Source organism: Eurosta solidaginis, chromosome 1, assembly GCF_040869045.1.
Source record: "Eurosta solidaginis isolate ZX-2024a chromosome 1, ASM4086904v1, whole genome shotgun sequence".
Lineage (NCBI taxonomy): Eukaryota > Metazoa > Arthropoda > Insecta > Diptera > Tephritidae > Eurosta > Eurosta solidaginis.
In genome coordinates, this window is record NC_090319.1 from 223252704 (window position 1) to 223273529 (window position 20826).

Below are 20826 nucleotides of genomic sequence, written 5' to 3' on the forward strand. Positions count from 1 at the left end.
GTCGTAAAGTAATTCTTTATATTTTCCATGTGTGTCCAGGCCCTTTTCCTACATGATCGATAATGGTTCTTGTCGCCTGTGAATACTGGTAACGTTGTGAAAATTTCTAGGTTGATTTGTGACTCATTGGTGATATGTGGTATAGAGTTCTGGTATTGTTTGGTGACTGTGATGTTAGATGTTGCCACGGAACTTATTCTGTTGGATTTCAGTGAGCCCTGTGGTCAGATCAGAGACTTATTCTCTCAGGCTTGCGATCTCTTGTGTTGTCATTTCAGGGTTTATATCCAACGATGGGCGCGATAGATTGAAGCTTTCTTGTCGCGTTCTCCGCGAATCCAGTGTGATGTGCTGTCTGCTGGCATCAAGATGCGTTGTATGTTACTATAACGTTGCTTGAATGTTGTATCTGTTTATCAAGACTTATTCGTTATTTTTTTTCCAATTTTCCAGGAATTTGAATCTGTTGTTTTTTGAAATAAAAGCACTTTTTTCAAAGATCTAGTGCTGGAAGTTCTTCTCCCTGTGGAATTTTTTCCTATCCTTTTCTATAATGGATAGTGATGGCTTGAAGGTTTGGTTAAGCCCCCAGTTATGAATCCTAGTAGGAAGTTGAAATAAAATATATATATTTATGAGCAAGAGCTCTTTTCAGACTTCGTTTATTTTCAGAAATATATTACATTTTATAAGCTTTTATTTACCTTCACTTGGCTGTTGTATGTAATGGAATCTTGTAAGTTAAATTTGATATACTTCCCGGTGTCCGATTGAGCTGAAATTTTTCACACATGTATAAATCCGATGACAATGCAATATTACTTTGTTAGAATTCGATAAATTAATCGATAACACAGTTATCGGTAAAGATTTGTGTTTACTTTGGCATAACAGCCTAAGTCCATACAAACCCGCGGTACCTAACCGTGGATTGTGATACTTAGACGTGGTGAATCAATCACGCGTGTCACACATGTTGAATCTCACGCTTGCGAAAAGCGGAGACACAACCCTCTGTTGTATTTCTGTGTATAACCAACATAGCTGAATTTTTAAGGCTATTTAACTCTGTAATCGTTTCTGTAATTTATTTTGCTTTTGGAAAAATTACCTATTTGAAAAAAGCTGGCTGAAAAATATTGGTATAACAGCTTAAGTTAAATCAAGAATGGAAAATCTTGGAAAATTTGAGCAGACGTGGCAATTTCACGCGTCCGCTGAACGAAATATTGACAATCTGCTGATCATCGCTGGAAATTAGCGACATTCCATCAACTAAGCAGCACTTTAGCAATACTACTGTTCTCAAAAACACACATATTAATTGTGCATTAAATCTAAAATATACAACTCAAAAATGACTCCCGTTGTTATGTCCGCAGCACATATTTGGTGCAAATAAACCATAATAATTTACATGACCAACGCCATAATAATTTACACGGTCATCAACTCTTTCTCTGATTCAAAGGCTGAACTACCAGCGCTACCGTCATCAGCTCAGTGTCATCATTTCCAGTAGCGCCAATAACACCAAACTCGTGCCTGACACACAAAAGTCGTTTCACTAAATAGCGCAAGTGAAATGTACTAAGCACTCACTACTAAGTAGCGTCAAAAATTCGCTTGGAGTCATTTCGTCAAAGAGCTACCATTGAGCTGGCACCGCATTGGCGCTGGCGCCATGCAATTTACATCACTAAAATTGCGCGAATGCCCAGAATGGTGAAAACGAACACTCAAAGGAATGCAACCTTGCAAACAACAGCCGTCATTTTCAAAGTGTAAAAATTCTGTGATACAACGAACGCTAACGCGGTTAGGCTGTTATCGGTAAGTATTGCATACTTTTCTGCGCACTTGATTTTGTTTTACAGATTTTTGGCGATGGAATTTTAGCTACGCGAAAGTTGGAATATTAGCCGTGTTGTTTTATATACGCGTATAGGCTTACGTTTGCGCGTGAAAAAAAAACGCCTATCCTCGCTTAGATAATGCTTAGGATACCCATCTAGCGGCAGTGGTTAAACAACTAGCTACAGCTACAGCGTGTACCGAAAATCGGAGACACGATCCTCTGTTGTATGCCTGTGTATAACATATAACTAAATCAGTTGCGATGAGTTGTGGACACACATAGAATACATTGAATTAGTGTAGAGGGTGAAACAAAAACACATATTTCAGTTACATCTGCGTATAATGCGTATTGAAATTTAGTAGTACACATTTTATGCGCAGCAACTTCAGAGGTGTATTTAAAGTTTGGCGCTTAGCAGTCCATATAAATTATAAGCGTATAGACGTTTACGTGTAAAAGAAAACACGGCTATTATTTTAAAACATATTTAACCCACAGAGCAGAGATCTGCAATGAGTAGTTGTAAACTGGACGCGACATAGGCATAGTCACAATAAAATATGATTTTAAGTTAGTTAACACTGTTTGACACAATTTTATATGTGCTCTCTGTCAAAAATGCTTCAACTAACTTAGTCACATTTTATTTCGATTATGAATATGCCCCAATATATTCGGATCATGATATAAAAAATCGTGTATTCATACTCAGTCAGGGTTATTCAAACGTAGCGATTCGTATCAGTAATTTGGTTGAGAGTCTTTTTTCATCCTGTCACCGCGTTAGCGTTGAACGCGAAAGATCTGACAACCGAAGATGCTGATATTCGAAGTGAAGCTACTTTTGACAAACACATACGATATGTTTTCTCGAAAATCTGTATATTCATATGTATGTATGTATGTATTTAACGTTTTGTTGTTGCAAGAACACGTGAACATGTGTATGCACATTAGGGCGGGTCGATTTAAAAATCGCTCATTGCTCTGTGAAAATCGTATTCTAGGGATCAAAATAAGAAACTTTGCCGAAGGAACCATACCTCTAAAACGAATTGTGATGCCCCCCCCCCCCCCCTTTGGATCGAACTTTTGGGTAGGGGCAATTTCAATTCTACCTGCTGTGTCTTGTGGTGGCTTAAACAAAAACAACACAAGCAATTTTACGATCTGCAATTGTGTCACAGTGATACCTTCGTTTTTTAAAACGGTTGAATAAAAAACCCACACAACTATGTTTACGACATGCAAATGCATCACAGTGATGCCCTGGTTTTAAAAGGGGGTTGTAAAAACGCTAATTTCTAATAATTTTTTTTTATTTCTTTTCTATTACTAAGTTAAATTCATTTTTTCATTTACATATGTTCTGACTAAATAAATTTCTAAAGAGAAAAATAAACTCCAAAAAGAAAAAACATAAACATTTCAAAGTGGGATTTTTCAAAATTTGTCCCTACGACCCAAAGGGGGGGGGGGGGGGGGCATCAGAATTCGTTTTAGAGGTATGGTTCCTTCGGCAAATTTTCTTATGTTGATCCCTAGAATAAGATTTTCATAGAACAATGGGCGCTTTTTTTGCCTCCCCACAAATCGTCCCGGCCTAATGCACATGTATACAAATTCATTTGAATGAGTTGAACAAAGCATAGGGCGCATTCCAAAAGCAACACTGCTGGCGAAGTTGATTAGTGATAACTTCTTGGAACGGACAGTTGCAACTTTACGGCAAATTAGTGAGCAAACAAATTTTCCGCTCCATTCACTCAACGTTTTTATCGATGGGTTGTTGACAGTTGGCTCAACGTATCGTTTCAAAAGCACAATTTCTTTCAATCAGCCGATAACTGGTTAGCTGAGCTAGCAGTTGCGCTTTGAAATTCACCCTTCGAAGCAAACTTTTGCTTCGTATTTCAATGAAAAATTTCATACGAAAACAAACCAAACACGAGAATAGTTCGTGAGAGACCGTTTTAGCTTGTATCCATATGCATCATAGCTTATACTTACACAATAATTTTTGTATGTAAACGAATAGATCAGGCTAGCTGCGCTTGGTTGTTTTATACGTACTCATACTCAAATTGCTGCGGATATATTAGAGTATCAAAAAAGTTACCTGATACCGATCTCTGCCACAGAGAAAATTGGTTGGTTATGAATGTGGATTTTTTCTGATTTATTATTAGTATTTATGACCCAATGCCAAAGTGAGCACGTGCCGAGGCTGAATGATATGAGGGTGTATCAAAATTTCATATCGCTAACGTTGCGCCTCAGGGTACCAGGGCGAACCCTCTTGTACTGAAGCCCTTATCCCTTTACAATGGACCTCTGGGGGATGGACCGTTTTTGTCCTATACTCGTGGGAACAAAATGAACAATAAAATTAAAGAAAAAAAACTTTTTTAAAATTAAGCTTTTATTATTGGTTAATAAAATTAACTAAAAAGTAAAAGATAAAATTAAAGAAAAAAAAACTTTTTTAAAAATATGCTTTTATTATTGGTTAATAAAATTAACTAAAAAGTACACAATAAATTGACTCTAAGAAATATAACACTTTATAAGTTCATTGAAACCTTTAACGATAATTAGGCTTTTTCGTCTGCGACAAAAAAATTCTATATTGTACATAATTATATATTTTTAACATTAAAACTTTACACCTAAATTATTAAATCTTATAGTTTATATCACTGTCCTAATTGTTCTAATAAAAGCATGTTACATTGCGATAGCAAGAAAAGGAGATCCTAAATGTTCTTAATTATACCATCAAAATTTAACACGTTTTTTATTAGAACAATTTGGACTGTGATATAAACTGTAAGATTTAATAATTAAGGTGTAAAATTTTAATTTAAAAAATATATAATTATGTACAATATAGCATTTTTTTGTCGCAGAAGAAAAAGCCTAATTATCGTTAAAGGTTACAATAAACTTATAAAGTGTTATATTTCTTAGTCAATTTATTGTTTACTTTTTAGTTAATTTTATTAACCAATAATAAAAGCTTATTTTTAAAAAAGTTTTTTTTTTCTTTAATTTTATTTAGTCTTACATCTATTTATACTATTTCTATGCGTTACTGATAATATTTATATGGGACTTCTTTGTCTAGGTTTCCAATTAAAACGCGGTTAATTACTAGAACATATATACTAGCTTTTATTACATGTACCTATATATTTAAATACGTGTTGTCAGTACCGCACTTCAAACTTGATTGTCGTTCATCTCTTTTAATCGGGAGTCATTGGTGCCGTATGTCGTATCGCTGTAGTCGTATCCCTAACGCAATCAGCTGTTTATCGTTACGACGGTAACCCAAAAACCAATTGGTTGGCTACGATACGGTTACGACCTTAGCGGCACCAATAATCGATTACATTGATTCCTATAAGGTTGGTCGAATCAGCTGTTAAAAGGTTACCGATACGGTTACCGATAAAGCACCAATATCTGCAGCCTTAACTAAGTTGTGCTAAGCTCTCTTCGTCTAGTTCGGGTTGCCGGTCTAACTATTGAGGGATGCAGTTAGTGCATTGTATAATTAAAAGGTATATCTGCTTCTAGTTGTCCTACGTCCGTCTGTCAATCCCACATTCGGCCATCCTGATGCTTCATTCGTCTCCGATGAAGTATTCATTGGCTTCATGTACTCTGCCACTGTATGCGTTATTCTCGGACCTTCGAATTCACCAACTTTATGCGTAATATAGCGACCATGATCTTGTTTCTCTTTTATTCTATATGGTCTGAACAATTTTTATTTCAGTCGAAGTCCTGATCCATACTGAGTGCGCTTAATTGCGACCAACTCTCCGACTTCATACTCTGATTCTTTTCTGCGGTTCTTGTTGAAGTTTCTCATATTTTCCTTTTGTATACGGGATATGTTTTCACGCGCTTCCTCCCGCACTGTGTTCCGCTCTGCCTCCATCTCTTCTATAACTGACTCTTCGAATGTTATAGTTTGCGTTAACGCGCATATCGACACCAGTTAAGAGTTTGGACGGAGAATGCTGAGTGCTTCGCGTCGGCGTGAAATTTATTAGTTGTTGAACTCTGTCTACGTGCTTATACCACAACTTGGGATTTTGGAAGCAAAGCTTTGTCAATGTTCACATACCTACTCTATGGACCCTCTCCACTTGTCCGTTACCGCGTGGCACACCAGTGGTTATAACTAGATGCTGAATGTGCTGACTTCTACAGTAGTCTTCGAATGCATTTAATGTAAAACCAGCCTCTATCCGTTATAATCCTGGATGGGTTTCCAAATATCGCTAATTGTTTCTCCAAACGATCTAACACTTCGTCGCTACCTGTGCTTTTGGTGGGGTAAAAAGCCAAACAAATTTAGAAAACGCGTCGCTGATCACTAAAATATAGTTATATCGCTTTTTTGTTTCTTCCATAGGACCGACGCCGTCTAGGTGAAATGTTACAAGCGGTTTGTCCTCTTTATTGATGGGGTTTAGCATTCCTTCATATTCCCGGCTTTGGCCTCCGCGACTAAGCATTCTACATAGCTTTTCACGACGTGTATGACCTTGGGTGCTATATCGTAGATAAAGAAACCTCTCTCAACCAAATCTTGTGTCTTCTTGGATGCGTAGTGCCCTTGTCTGTCAGCTATCTCGGTGATTTCTCGTTCCATACACGCGGGTAGTACCATATGTTCTTTGGCGAGATCTTTATGGATAATACTATGCTTTATAAAAAATTGTGATAGTTTTCATGTTCCAAAACTTTCCTTATCTCTGCCAGCTTGTCGTCCTCAAGCTGTTCTTCCTGTATTCTGTGTCGTAAGCTATCAGTCATAATTAGGCAATACATGCGGCTTAACGCATCCACATGCCTCATCTGTTTTCCTGAACGGTGCTCTATCTCATATTGGTAATCCTGAAGGTACATAGCCCAACGCGAAATACGCAAGGGTACTTCTTGTCTTTTCATTGTAAGCGCAAACGCGTTACAATCCGCAATGGTCTTGAATTTGATACCCATTAAGTATACCCTCCACTTTTTGAGCGCTACGATGGCTAAAACCTCCAATTCATATGAGTGGTATTTCTGTTGCGCGGTTGTAGTCTTCCTGCTCATGTATTCGATGTGGTGCCGACATCTATCCTGTGAGTCTCTTTGCAGCAAGACTCCGCCGTATCCCTGCATAGAAGCATCAGTGTGTATTACCGTTTGCAATGCTGGATCGAATTTTCGGAGTACTGGTGGATTCACTAAACCAGTCTTTAATTGTTGGACTGAGGCTATTTGCTCGTTTTCTATTCGAAACTCTGCATGATTTCCCAAAAGATCAGTCAATGGTTTAGCCACCAGCGAATAGTTCGGAATGAAACGCCTAAAAATTCAACACCACCAGCGTAAAGTTGGCCTTAGCCGCCTCGCTGAAGGTTTTGGTCAAGGCAGGGGGAGTAGAGGCCAAAGGCGTGTGCCTTTTGGGAGAGCTCGAGGCATTCCCCATAGACCTTTGTCTCCTAAAGGCCGGCATATTCGGGTCAGAAGGTTGTTTGGTGGCAAAAAAGGAAGAGATAGTCGTCGCACCTTGGGGGATGGGGTTGTTACTCCTGCTTTTCTTGACAGCAACAATTTTCCTGGCCCAGGCCAGAGAACTTTTTTGCTCTGACGTCAACTTTTCGCTGGGAGAGTTGCCAAATCTCTCAACGATTTTAGAGGCGTTACGAATGTTCCGCTGGTTGCGGATCGAAATAGGGGTTCACTTGGCTTTGGAATCCTCAAGGGGTTCAGCCGGCTTGCGAGATAGCTTTGCAGCGGTAGAGGCAGTACTTCTGTCCGTGAAGGACGTAGTGCTGTTTCCAGCCATCTGCTGATGAGAGCTGCCCGGTACGGGCGTGGGACGGGCATCCTGTGCTTTCTCAGTCGGACGATGCTTTCCCTCTTTGGGGCTAGCTTTGCCGGCTGCCGCGTGATTGGACTTGCCCTCAAGGGGTTTAGTCCTTCCGCTAGCTTGCACAGGTGGCCGAAGAATATGTTGGTTCCGTGGCCTGGTCGCGCCGTCTGTGCGGCTCCCGACGGATTGGGTACTTTTTTAACGCCTAGTCCAAGGGCGACATCTTTACCCGTGCGGGGATCCGGGGCTTGGGTTTTTCTCTGTGTTCATAATTACTGGTTCGTCGACTGCCTACTAAGATGAGGCCATTCGGCAGCCTGAAAATAAAGGTATACGGGAAACAATGCGGTCGAATGCGGTAGAGCCCCATACCGCAGCAAGTCGCCGTTACTCCCGGAGGTGATCCGGTATCCGGGAGGCTCCGTAAGAATACAGTCGGATGCCCCTGACTGCAAACCAGCAAATGGGCACGGAAACGCATAACGCCCTGGATTAGGGGTGGACCACTTTTCAACTGGGCGTGGTCCGGTTCCCACCTTGAGGAAAACTGTTGTGCATATTACCAGCCAGCACACTCTGGGAGGTTCAGCCCAAGGATTTTTGCCAGCCTATCATCCACGTTGGACTTTATGTACATATCTATCAGCCTCTCAAAGGTTTTGAGCAGAAATGATGTTAAGCTAATGGATCTAAAGTCTTTGGAATACACGAGCAGTTCTCCAAGAGTGCGGTGCGTGATTCAGCCTTATGCACCCATCGAATATTATTTTAAGCCATTTCACGACCGCTCTACTTAAAATTTGTAGCACGGCCGGGAATATACCATCTGGGCCCGGCGATTTAAACTTATAAAACGTCTTCACCACCCCTTCGATCTGGGTATCGGTCACCAAGCCCGGCACTACCTGCTCCGTGATGGAAGAGTGAGTGCTGTTTGCTGGCTCTTCTAAATCATCTCTCGATGGGAAATGTGTATCGAAAAGCACCTCCGCACAGAAACTTTTCCATAAGATTCTCTTCGCCCTGGAAATATCATGGCTGTAGATCCTCAGTAAATCCTTTTACTCTTCCCGACTCAGCTCATTGCTCCACCATTGCTTCTCCTCTGAATCTTCTTAGAAGGCAAGCTCTGTTATACGCAATCATAAGCATCCTTGTTAGGAATTCATTAGACTCCTCCACGCCCTCCACATTGGCAACTTCTTTGAGTTGTCCCAGTTTGGTTCTACCTGTTTCGTGAATTTCGCCCAGTTCGTTGACAAGGGTTTCTAAAGGTTCCTCCCTTCTCTACCCTCTTTAGGGGGATGCTGAAGCTGATATACGCATGGTCGGAGAAGATGGTCTATCAAGGACCATCCAATCATACCTTGATATATCACTCTCGGAGCTCAATGTAATATCAAGAACATTGCTGGATGTTGAACGAATGTATGTAGGGCCACTTCCCCTTTTGACTATCTGAAAATTGGTTTGCAGGATGTAACAAAATATAGATTCGCCTCTCTCATTAGTATCTCCTCCTACCCACGCATTATGGTGCGCATTTGCATCCGCGACTATGAATAACCACCATTTGCGCCATTATCGGGAGGGCTCCGTTCGATTGCAGCCGAATTTATCCCCTGGCTGCAAATCGTCCAATAGGCACGGTCCGCATAACACCCTGGATTAGAGAGTTGGCCGTTCTTGGTCACTCTTTTAAAACAAACAAGTTATACAAATTGTGGAGGATCCATCCTGGACCCCATAAAATGTACTGCGCAAACACACGCCGCTCTCTACACACACTTACGTTTTACTTTAGTCCCTCGTGTCTTCTTTTTCTTTTCAATAAACTTCGTATCGTTTTAAATATAGTTTTTTTTCTTTTTATTTAACTTTGGTTCTCTAACAACTTTTACTTCGACTTAATTCTTTAACACATAGTTCTAACTTAGTTTCTTAACACTTTTGGTTTTAGTTTCGTTAGTGTCACTTAGATTTAGTTATGTGTTAGTTTTACACTAGGTATAATTTGTGCTTTCTTTTTATATGTTAAGCTTTCCCTTTTTTATGTGTCAGTCACGGCGGCCGGTTTCCTTCAAACTGAAAACTGCCGCTAACGCCAACCTGTAGCTCGGCAGTTTTTCTCTTCGTTGCTTAGCAACGAAATTAATGATGGCGTCAAAAATAAAATCATGGCGTCGAACAACGGCAGTTTCAACCAATCAGAAACTCTCCAAATTGCTCGACTCTAACAATTTTAGTGATGCCAAGTGCATCTGATGTATGGTTGCATCTTGCACATTTCTAAAGAGGGTTGCCATCTACAATTTATTTTAATGTATTTTACTTTGGCACTACATCTTCCCCCTTTAGAAAAGAAGAATTTGGTAAGATTATAGTAATTAATCTTGCCACATTCTTCTTTAGGCTTTAATATGTTGTTGTAATGTTATGAACGAAGGAGTTTGCTAGCATTAGGGTGCTCTAACCCGGGACTCATTCGTTCATCGCAGTGCAACTTCTAAAAAGATGATTAAAAATGAAAAGAAAATTTTGAGTAAAGTGAAATATATAAAAGTTAGTTTTGAAATTGAATTTAATGTTTGAAGTAAACCGGTTTTTTTTTCTCTTATTGTAAAATCTACCTAATTAAATGTATATTTGTTTGTTACATTTTTTTTTTTTAGCCTTCATTGGCGGTTTTAAAATATATTTATATGATTAATAATAGATTATTAGATTAATTAATTTTTTGTACTCGATTTTTGTGTACAATTTTTTCGTTTTCTTTACTTATCTCACAAATAGTTACATTTGGCCCATCAATATTCTTAACTATGTAGGGACCTTGGTATATATTTTTATGTTTATTCCTAGGTTCTGTTTCTACTAAAACTCTATCATTAATTTTAATTTCTAAAGGCTTAGCAGTTCTATCATATAAATCTTTATTTCTAATCTTGTGCTTATTAATCAAATTTTTTGCCATTTTATGCGATTTTTGCATTCTAAACTTAAGCTCTTTTGCGTGATTTTCTACGTTATAGATCGGATCAATTTGCTCTTTTTGCAATTCATGTGGCATTGTAGTTTTTCTGCCAAATATTAATTCAAAGGGAGTAAATTTATTATCAAAAACCGAACTACTTGTAGTATTGTGTAAAAATGTAAAGTATTTTAAATATGTATCCCAATCTGAATACGTTTCGTTTAGATATGCACGCAAGTATTCGTTAAAGACTCTATGATTTCTTTCAACAGTACCAACAGTTTCGTGGTGGTAGGCTGTTGAGAAATCATGATCAATCTTTAAAAGTTTTGTCAATTCAGAGAATAATTCGTTTTTATATTCCGTTCCTAAATCGGATCTAATAGCTTTCATTGTACCATATGTTAGTATAAAGGTTTCAAAAATAGCGCAAGCAATAGTTTTTGCTGATTTATCTGGTACAGCTACTGTTACCAGGTATTTAGAAAAGTCACAAATCATAGTAACAGCGAACTTGTTACCATATTTGGATTCCGGAAGTGGACCTATTTTATCGACAATTATTATGTCAAAGGGTTTGCATGGGGTTGGAGTCAAAACAAGGTTTTCCTTTGTTTTGGGTTTTGCTTTATTTAAAAGGCATTTATTGCAATTTTTGACAAATTTCGCAATGTCTCTTGTCATATTTTTCCAATAGTAGTTTGTTCTTAATTTGGAATATAATCGTTTTGTACCGCAATGACCGCCTAACAAAGGGTCATCATGATAAATTGTCATAAGTTTTTGTTTTTGCTCTGTTTCTGTTACAGTTTCTACAGGGTCTGTTAGTATTATTTGCAATGATTTTAAAATTTTATTACCGCTGATTTTAAAATTTGTAATCGAAAATTCTTTGAAGAATATATCATTTTTTGGCCATTCTAACTGCTTAATATTGTGACTGCCGGCTGCTTTTTCAAGCCTCGAAAATAACTCATCTAAATTTGTTTTTCCATTAGCATTCACAAAATTAAGTAAATTTAATTTTTTATGTTTTAAATGCGCATAAATTTGTATATTGGAGATCTCATTATTCTTATTACATTGTATAGTCGACTTTATTCGCGGTATCTTTTTTGAAAAATTGTATGAAAATTTGTCATAAACTTGTACTTTAGGCGTTTCGCAAAAAGTATCAGTAAAATTATCGTCTTTATTTTGTAAATCCTTTTGTTTGGTTTGTGATCGCGTTTGGACTGCTAAAACATGCTTTGTAGATTCTTTTATTTCGTCTATACTAATGCGTGGAAGAGCATCAGCCACAACGTTAGATTTTCCTTTTATATATTCAATCGTAAATTTATATTCTGACAGTTCTAATCGAATTCTAGAAAGTTTAGAGGAAGGGTCTTTCATGTTAAAAAGATAAACTAGTGGTCTATGGTCAGATTTTACTGTGAAATTTGTACCGTAAACATATGGACGAAAATGCTTTATAGCGAAATGTATTGCTAGGAGTTCTAATTCGATAATTGCTTTTTTCTGTTCTGCTTTATTAAAAGATTTTGACGCGAAACAAATTGGTAAATCGTTATCACCGTGCTTTTGGCTTAATATAGCGCCACAACCACTCTTAGAAGCATCTACTGTAATTATAAATTCTTTTGTGAAGTCAGGGTATTGTAGTAGTTGAGGAGACATTAATGCTTGTTTTAGTTTTTCGAAAGCGTTTTCGCACGCTTCGTCCCAAACAAATTCAACTTTTTTCCTATTTAAACGATTTAAAGGCGCTGCCAGTGACGCAAAATTCGGTATAAATCGCCTGTAATAATTTTCAAATGCGACAAATCGCTTAACCGCATCTTTGTCTTTTGGCTTAGTATACCTTTTAATAGCGTCTATTTTTTAATCGTCTGGCAGCAAACCTTTTGACGTACATTTATGGCCTATAAAAGTTACTTCAGAACGAAGGAAATTGCATTTGATTGGGTTCAGCTTTAAATTAAACTTTCTACAGGTTTCGAAAACTTTTTCCAAATTTTTAAGGTGATGTGTCTCACTACAACCAATGACGATAACGTCGTCAATATACATAAAAGCCTGATTTGGCGAAATGCCTGAAAATGCTATTGACATCATACGAGAAAATAAGTTTGGTGCAATGTTTAACCCGAAAGGTAAAACTTTCCAACGAAAAGCTCCTCGATCTGGACTGAAAGAAGTTACGTCTCTAGATTTAGGGTGAAAGGGTATTTGGTGAAAACCAGAAAAAAGATCTAAAGTTGAAAAGTATTTGGCTCTGCCAAGATTATCGAGTATGTCACCAACGCGTGCTAGTGGAAATTTGTCGGCTATGAGCTTTTTATTGACTGCTCTGAAATCTACGCACATACGATACGACTTTTTGCCTGTTGGATCTTTTTTCGGTACCAGAATTAAAGGACTGTTATAATTTGAAAAACTAGGATCGATTAAATCATTCTGTAGTAGGTTTTCGACTTGTTTATTGATTTCTTCGCGTTGTGTGTATGGCAAACGGTAATTGTTAATATAGACAGGGGTTTTGTCAGTTAATCTAAGTTTTTGTTCGTAGAAATTATTAAGCGTCATTAAGTCGGTTTTTAATGCGAAAATATCAGAATATTTCAAACATAAATCAAGTAATTTATTTTTAGCGTAAGAAGGCATTTGTTTTGCCAAAATTGATTTAAGCTCTACTATACGTTTTGAATCGATAGATGTATCATTTAGTCGATAGACATTGAAGTTTTTAATGTCTTCAGTTTGAATATTGAAATCTTTTACGTACTTGACCTCGTCGGTGGTGTTGATAACTTTTATTATTCGATTTTTTGTATCAACGATACATTTTGCTGTGAAAACACCGTTACAAAGTTCCTGAGAATCAACAAAAACTGGACTTGTCGAATTTTCCAAACTAAAAACACGAAAAACTTCGCATCTTGGTGGAATTACGAGAGTATTTGTTGAAGTGCTATGCAAAATTGAAACATTTCTGTCCCTTGTCCGAATGTAATTGTGTCATTAGCATAATTGATTATGCATTTGTTCGTTTTTAGAAAATCTTTCCCTATTATACCGTCCGAAGGAATATTAAAGTTGTCATTGACAACATGAAGAGTCAGAGGAAAAAATTTATTTGATGCGATTATACTTGTATTAACTGTTCCCATTGTCGTTACCGTGTCTGTTGTTACGCCTGTTATATTTATTACGTTACTATCGTCTACTTCTACATCGTTTGCCAAACTGGAAATTTTTATTAATGAAATGTCTGCCTGTGAATCTACTAGAAAAGAACATATTTTATGTGAATCGCTACAAGCGACTTCGAATAAATCGGAAAAATTTAAATTTAGACAATATATTGACTGAGAAGTATTTAGTCGAATTGCTCCTGCTCCCTCAGTGTTCGCACCTGAGGGGCTTCGGCATTTAAAGAACGAACATTGGCTGAATTTCTAGAATTTGAACCCTGATTACTAGAATTTCTGTTATTTCCGGACCGATTATTGTTGTTATTGTTGGAATTGATATTTCCTCTATTATAATTGCGTTTATTACTGTCTTATTGTCATTAGGGTTGTCACGATTTTTGATATTTGATTTATGTCCGGAAATCCTCGTCTTCAATTTCGATTTAGTTGTCCCCACATATACTTTGTCGCATACGTGGGACCCGTCGCCATTACAATTAATTTTATATATAACGTCCGATTTATCAAATTTCTCTATTCTGCTTTTCGTATTGCTAAAAATCCTCCGTTGCAACGTATTGTTGTATGTGAAAGCTAATTTAAATCTCTCTCTGTCATATATGTTTGAATATTTTATTCTATTAGACAGACCAGATACAAATGTGGTCGATTTATACATTTTCTTTGTACCATTAGTTGGTTTATTTGTATTTAATTTTACGAAATAATCTCTTATATAGCTCTGTATTATATGTGTTGGAAACTCATTATTCTCTAATATGTTTTTTATTGCTTTTATATTCTCCTCGTGGTAGACTTCATCACTAATGGAGAGAACTCTTCTGACAAAATTCTTGGCTGTGTTGACTATCGTTGCCTTGTCATGATTCGAGTTATAATTGATTAGCCTACCCGATGCAGTGGGCTTCTTGTACCAATCAAATGAAAGTTGGTTATTCCTTCTTATTATTAAGGTATCTAAAATGCTGCCATTTTTAGATACCTTAATAATAAGAAGGAATAACCAACTTTCATTTGATTGGTACAAGAAGCCCACTGCATCGGGTAGGCTAATCAATTATAACTCGAATCATGACAAGGCAACGATAGTCAACACAGCCAAGGATTTTGTCAGAAGAGTTCTCTCCATTAGTGATGAAGTCTACCACGAGGAGAATATAAAAGCAATAAAAAACATATTAGAGAATAATGAGTTTCCAACACATATAATACAGAGCTATATAAGAGATTATTTCGTAAAATTAAATACAAATAAACCAACTAATGATACAAAGAAAATGTATAAATCGACCACATTTGTATCTGGTCTGTCTAATAGAATAAAATATTCAAACATATATGACAGAGAGAGATTTAAATTAGCTTTCACATACAACAATACGTTGCAACGGAGGATTTTTAGCAATACGAAAAGCAGAATAGAGAAATTTGATAAATCGGACGTTATATATAAAATTAATTGTAATGGCGACGGGTCCCACGTATGCGACAAAGTATATGTGGGGACAACTAAATCGAAATTGAAGACGAGGATTTCCGGACATAAATCAAATATCAAAAATCGTGACAACCCTAATGACAATAAGACAGCTTTAACTCAGCACTGTAGAACCACTGGACACTCTCCCGACTTGGAAAATGTAACAATAATGCAGCATGAGAGAAACCGCAATAAACGCTATATACTTGAAATGTTACACATAATAAATACACCAAGTGACAAACGCATAAATTTCAAATCAGACACAGACCATTGCGCCTACGCCTATAGAGAACTTATCAACAACAACAAAAAAGGCTTTTAATAAGAGTGTGACTTCGTTTGGACAATTGTTCACCTGCTGCTGATGTGAGCGTCGCTTACGGTAGGAGAATTAATGTATTGTTGTTTGTATAAAAATTTGTTTACGATTACTGTATTTTATTGTTTATGTTTTTTAATGTTCTTTCACCCTTGTTTGTTAAAATATAAAATATAAAGTTAGTCGACCAGGTGCAGTCATAAGTGTAAGTTGGCACTTGCGACAATTGTATAATTATGTATGTATGTACCAATGTCTCTATAAATGTTTTTCGTTTTTTTCAGTCCTGAAGATGACTTCAGATTGAAGTCGAAATATTGGCAAGACAAACCATTCGACAAATAAATATACATTGTTTAACACATTTGCTGTATTTTAATAAACATATGTATATATTGGCCTAGAGCTCAAACCTACTTTGAATATATTAACTAAAAGGCCGGAATACAAGAAATTAATTATTACCTCTGTTATAATTGTGATTATTGCCTCTGTTATAATTGTTATTTCGGAAATTTGTATTAGTGTGTTGCCTATTTGCATTACCGTTAAATCGAAAATTACTATTGTTGTTATATCTGAAGTTAGTGTTACCTCTGGAATTTCCACGGAAATTACTATATCTTATCGGATGTGACCGAAACGCTAACACTTGCCGCTCTCTAACTTCCTGTTCTCGCTCTATAATCATTTTCGCTACTACGTCCTTTGAATCTTTGAAGGTTGTTGACGCAAGGATTGATTTCACCATATCTGACCTACTATTTAATCTACAAACGCTAATGGTTTGTTCAACTGCCATCTCATGGGCTTTTGCCTTCGTCATACCTTCAATGATTAGACAGCGCTCTAACGAGTCAGAAAGCTCTTCTACTTGCTTGGAAAATTCTGAAAAATTGTTATTTGTTACTCTTAAGGCTGCAATTTTTCCCGCGACAACTTTCGAGTTGTCTGGCCTAATTGTACTACATAGCGCTTCTTTAATTTGGCTGACTGATTGTATATGCGTTGGTAGTGCTTCGCGAGCTTTGCCTTCGAGATGGGATTTTAAAAATGCAATAAAAGTAGGAGTTAAATGTTCGTTAGAGAATACTTCCATTAGTTCAACTTTACTTATAAATTAGCCAAGTGCTAACGGGTCTCCACTGTAATTGTCTCGCATAATCGAGGCACAAGTGTTAATAAACGATTTTTTCTCCTCGATTGTGGCCATGGTGGTAACGTTAAGAATAGGAGTTAGAATAGAAAAACTAGAATTTGGAATTACAGGCTGATCAGCAAATCCTACAAAGTCTGCACTCAGGGATAATTTATAATTATGTTCACTTGTTAAGGTATTAGTTGACGATGAACTCGAAGATGAATCAGAACCTGAGTTATTGGAATCTATATCTTGCTCTAAGTTTTTGGAATCTAAATTTTGCTCTGAATTTTCGGAACTTGAATCTGGATTGGAATTTTTAGAAATAACCTTTCCGCTTCTTAGGTCCATACGTGTTGAAACGGATGGACGAAATATTAAAATTTTTTTTTTTTGTTGCAAGATATGTGGTATTTGTTTATGAAGATTGAATAGAAATTTAAAGGAAATTAAATTGGAACGAGTTGAGTTGAGCTCAAAAGAAAATTATGAAAGTATTCTTAAAGGAAATTTATGAAAATATTTTAAAAGAAGTTTGTGAAAGTATGTATTGTTGAAAGCTTTTGAATTATAGTTATAATTATACAATTTGTTAGCGAATACTTATAGCAAAAACGTTAGTTAGTGAATTTTATTGAAATACTAAAGTTAGTGATTAGTTAATAAAAGGATTTAAGAAAATATTTACTTTACGCTTTTGTTGTCCGTAAATCCAAACCCGATGTTTGAAATTAGCTGAAAATTTTCGTGCAAAACTGTTCCTACTTCCCGGTATTCAATTGCAATTTAAAAGAAGTTGAATGTTGTGTATGAATATATTTATTGAAATGTAAACATTTTTAATTGCACAGAATGTGAGAAAAAATTTGAATTTGAAATGTATGGCAAAAATTAAAATTTTTTTGAAATGAATTTTTATTATCTAAATGCAAAAATTGGAGAATGGCAAATAATTTTATATAAAGGTTGAAACGGACGCACCGCTTTTATCAAAATTGTATTGTTTTTATTTTTATAGATACGGGCGCACCGCATCTTTCCAAAATTGTATTATGAATGTCCTCGGACGCACCGGGGTTTAAAAAAAAAAAATTTATGTCATATTTTTACGCGGACGCACCGCTTACGAAAAGTAAAGAAACATTTGTTTTTTTTTTGTGTATTTTGCGTTGATGGAGCCCACTGTGGGGCAGAGTGGGACTAAAACTAGAAGCAATGAAAAATGTAAAAAAAATTTTGTTTTGTTTTTGTCCGACCCTGTCCCACAGTGCCTGACCAAAATCTTACCCATATACCTAAAGTACGTGAAATTCAATAAATTTATATATTATATGTAATAAAAATTTTTTTTTTTTTTTTTATATAATGAGGAAATTTTTGCAATACGTTTGGAAACTAATTTTTGAATAATTGGGAAAATTAAGTGAAATAAAATGTGAGTATGGAAAGTGGATTAAGAAATTTAATTAATTAATTAAGATATGTTCGTAAGTTTTGAAAAATGGTTGGAAATATAAAAAATTTAAAAATATTATTTTATAATAATAAAAATTTCCGCACACCATACCAATTGCTGCTGGATTTGCTTCGCTGTTTGCTACACCTGCTGTACTTGATGTTCAGCTGCTGGTGCTGTTATTCTGCTGCTGCTGTTGTTAGATGGCGTCACTTGTCTTCCGCTTGTTCTTGTTATTGATGTACGGTGGTTTGCCGTTATGACGGTAGCGTGGCTAGTGCCTTTATTGAAATGGCGTGGCTAGTGCCGTTTTTCCACTAGTTTTTGGTACAGTTTCGGTTTTTAATTTTATAGTTCAAAATTTTATTTTTTTTTAGTTTTTCTAACTTTTTTATTATTTCTGCTGCCGATTAGTTTGTTGTTTTATAAGCTTTGAATTTTCGTATTATTTCCGATTTTGATTAAGTCTTGGTATTATGTGTATATGTATATTTTTTCAACCGTTTTTTTTTTTTTTTTTTTTTTCCTAGCCACGACCAAAAAAATCCATCACCACTGCCTTATTTGGTGCTTTCGTAAAAAGGTTGTTTTTTTTTTGGGTTTTTGGTGGGTTTTTGTTAATTTTTACATATTTTTGGTTTTTAATATTTTAAATTTTTGTAAATTTTCCTCAGTTTTATATATTTTTGTTTGTAATGATTTTAAATATTATAATTTTGTGAAAAGGTTTTTGAAATTTTTGTATTTTTTGTAAATTTTCCAATTTTTTTTTTTTTGTAGTAGTTTTTAATCTTTTGTACTTTTTTTTTTGTAATTTTTGATTTTAAACTTTTTGTGCTGTTTTAAACTTGTATTTCATGTAGCTTTTGTAAATTTTTTCAAATTTTTATATATAATATTTTTTTTTTTTAAATAGTTTTTAATGTTTTATATTTTTTGTAAGGATTTTTAAATGTTTTGTATTTTTTTGTAAATTGTTTTTAAATTTTTATAGCTTTTTTTTTGTAGATTTTTGATGTTTTTTTTTTTTAATTTTTTTTGTAGGGTTTTTGTATATTTTGTATTTTTTTGTAGATTTTTCAAATTTTTATATTTTTTTTGTAATAGTTTTTAATGTTTTATACTTTTTTTGTAAATTTTTTTTTTTTGGTTTTAAACTTTTTTTTGGTAAACTTTTTGATTTTATAACTTTGTACGCATGTGTATTATAATTTTTTTATACTGAGTTGAGCAGAGCTCACAGAGTATATTAAGTTTGATTGGATAACGGTTGGTTGTACATATATAAAGGAATCGAGATAGATATAGACTTACATATATCAAAATAATCAGGATCGAAAAAAAATTTGATTGAGCCATGTCCGTCCGTCCGTCCGTCCGTCCGTTAACACGATAACTTGAGTAAATTTTGAGGTATCTTGATGAAATTTGGTATGTAGGTTCCTGAGCACTCATCTCAGATCGCTATTTAAAATGAACGATATCGGACTATAACCACGCCCACTTTTCCGATATCGAAAATTTCGAAAAACCGTAAAAGTGCGATAATTCATTACAAAAGACCGATAAAGCGACGAAACTTGGTAAATGAGTTGAACTTATGACGCAAAATAGAAAATTAGTAAAATTTTGGACAATGGGCGTGGCACCGCCCACTTTTAAAAGAAGGTAATTTAAAACTTTTGCAAGCTGTAATTTGGCAGTCGTTGAAGATATCATGATGAAATTTGGCAGGAACGTTATTCTTATTACTATATGTACGCTTAATAAAAATTAGCAAAATCGGAGAAGGACCACGCCGACTTTTAAAAAAAAATTTTTTTTAAAGTAAAATTTTAACAACAAATTTAATATCTTTACAGTATATAAGTAAATTATGTCAAGATTCAACTCCAGTAATGATATGGTGCAACAAAATACAAAAACAAAAGAAAATTTAAAAATGGGCGTGGATCCGCCCTTTTTCATTTAATTTGTCTAGGATACTTTTAACGCCATAAGTCGAACAAAAATTAACCAATCCTTTTGAAATTTGGTAGGGGCATATATTTTATGGCGTTAACTGTTTTCTGTGAAAATGGGCGAAATCGGTTGATGTCACGCCCAGTTTTTATACACAGTCGTCCGTCTGTCCTTCCGCATGGCCGTTAACACGATAACTTGAGCAAAAATCGATATATCTTTACTAAACTCAGTTCACGTACTTATCTGAACTCACTTTATCTTGGTATGAAAAATGAACGAAATCCGACTATGACCACGCCCACTTTTTCGATATCGAAAATTACGAAAAATGAAAAAAATGCCATAATTCTATACCAAATACGAAAAAAGGGATGAAATATGTTAAGGTAATTGGATTGTTTTATTGACGCGAAATATAACTTAAGAAAAAACTTTATAAAATGGTTGTGACACCTACCATATTAAGTAGAAGAAAGTGAAAAAGTTATGCAGGGCGAAATAAAAAACCCTTAAAATCTTGGCAGGTAT

The 20826-nt window shown here is 35.5% G+C and overlaps 1 protein-coding gene across 4 annotated transcripts in view; it reads right to left on the reverse strand.

Moving 5' to 3' along the window:
* Cad86C (Cadherin 86C) overlaps positions 1-20826 on the reverse strand; it is a 2678031-nt gene that overhangs the window by 632436 nt on the left and 2024769 nt on the right. The gene's annotated exons all lie outside the window — the stretch shown is intronic.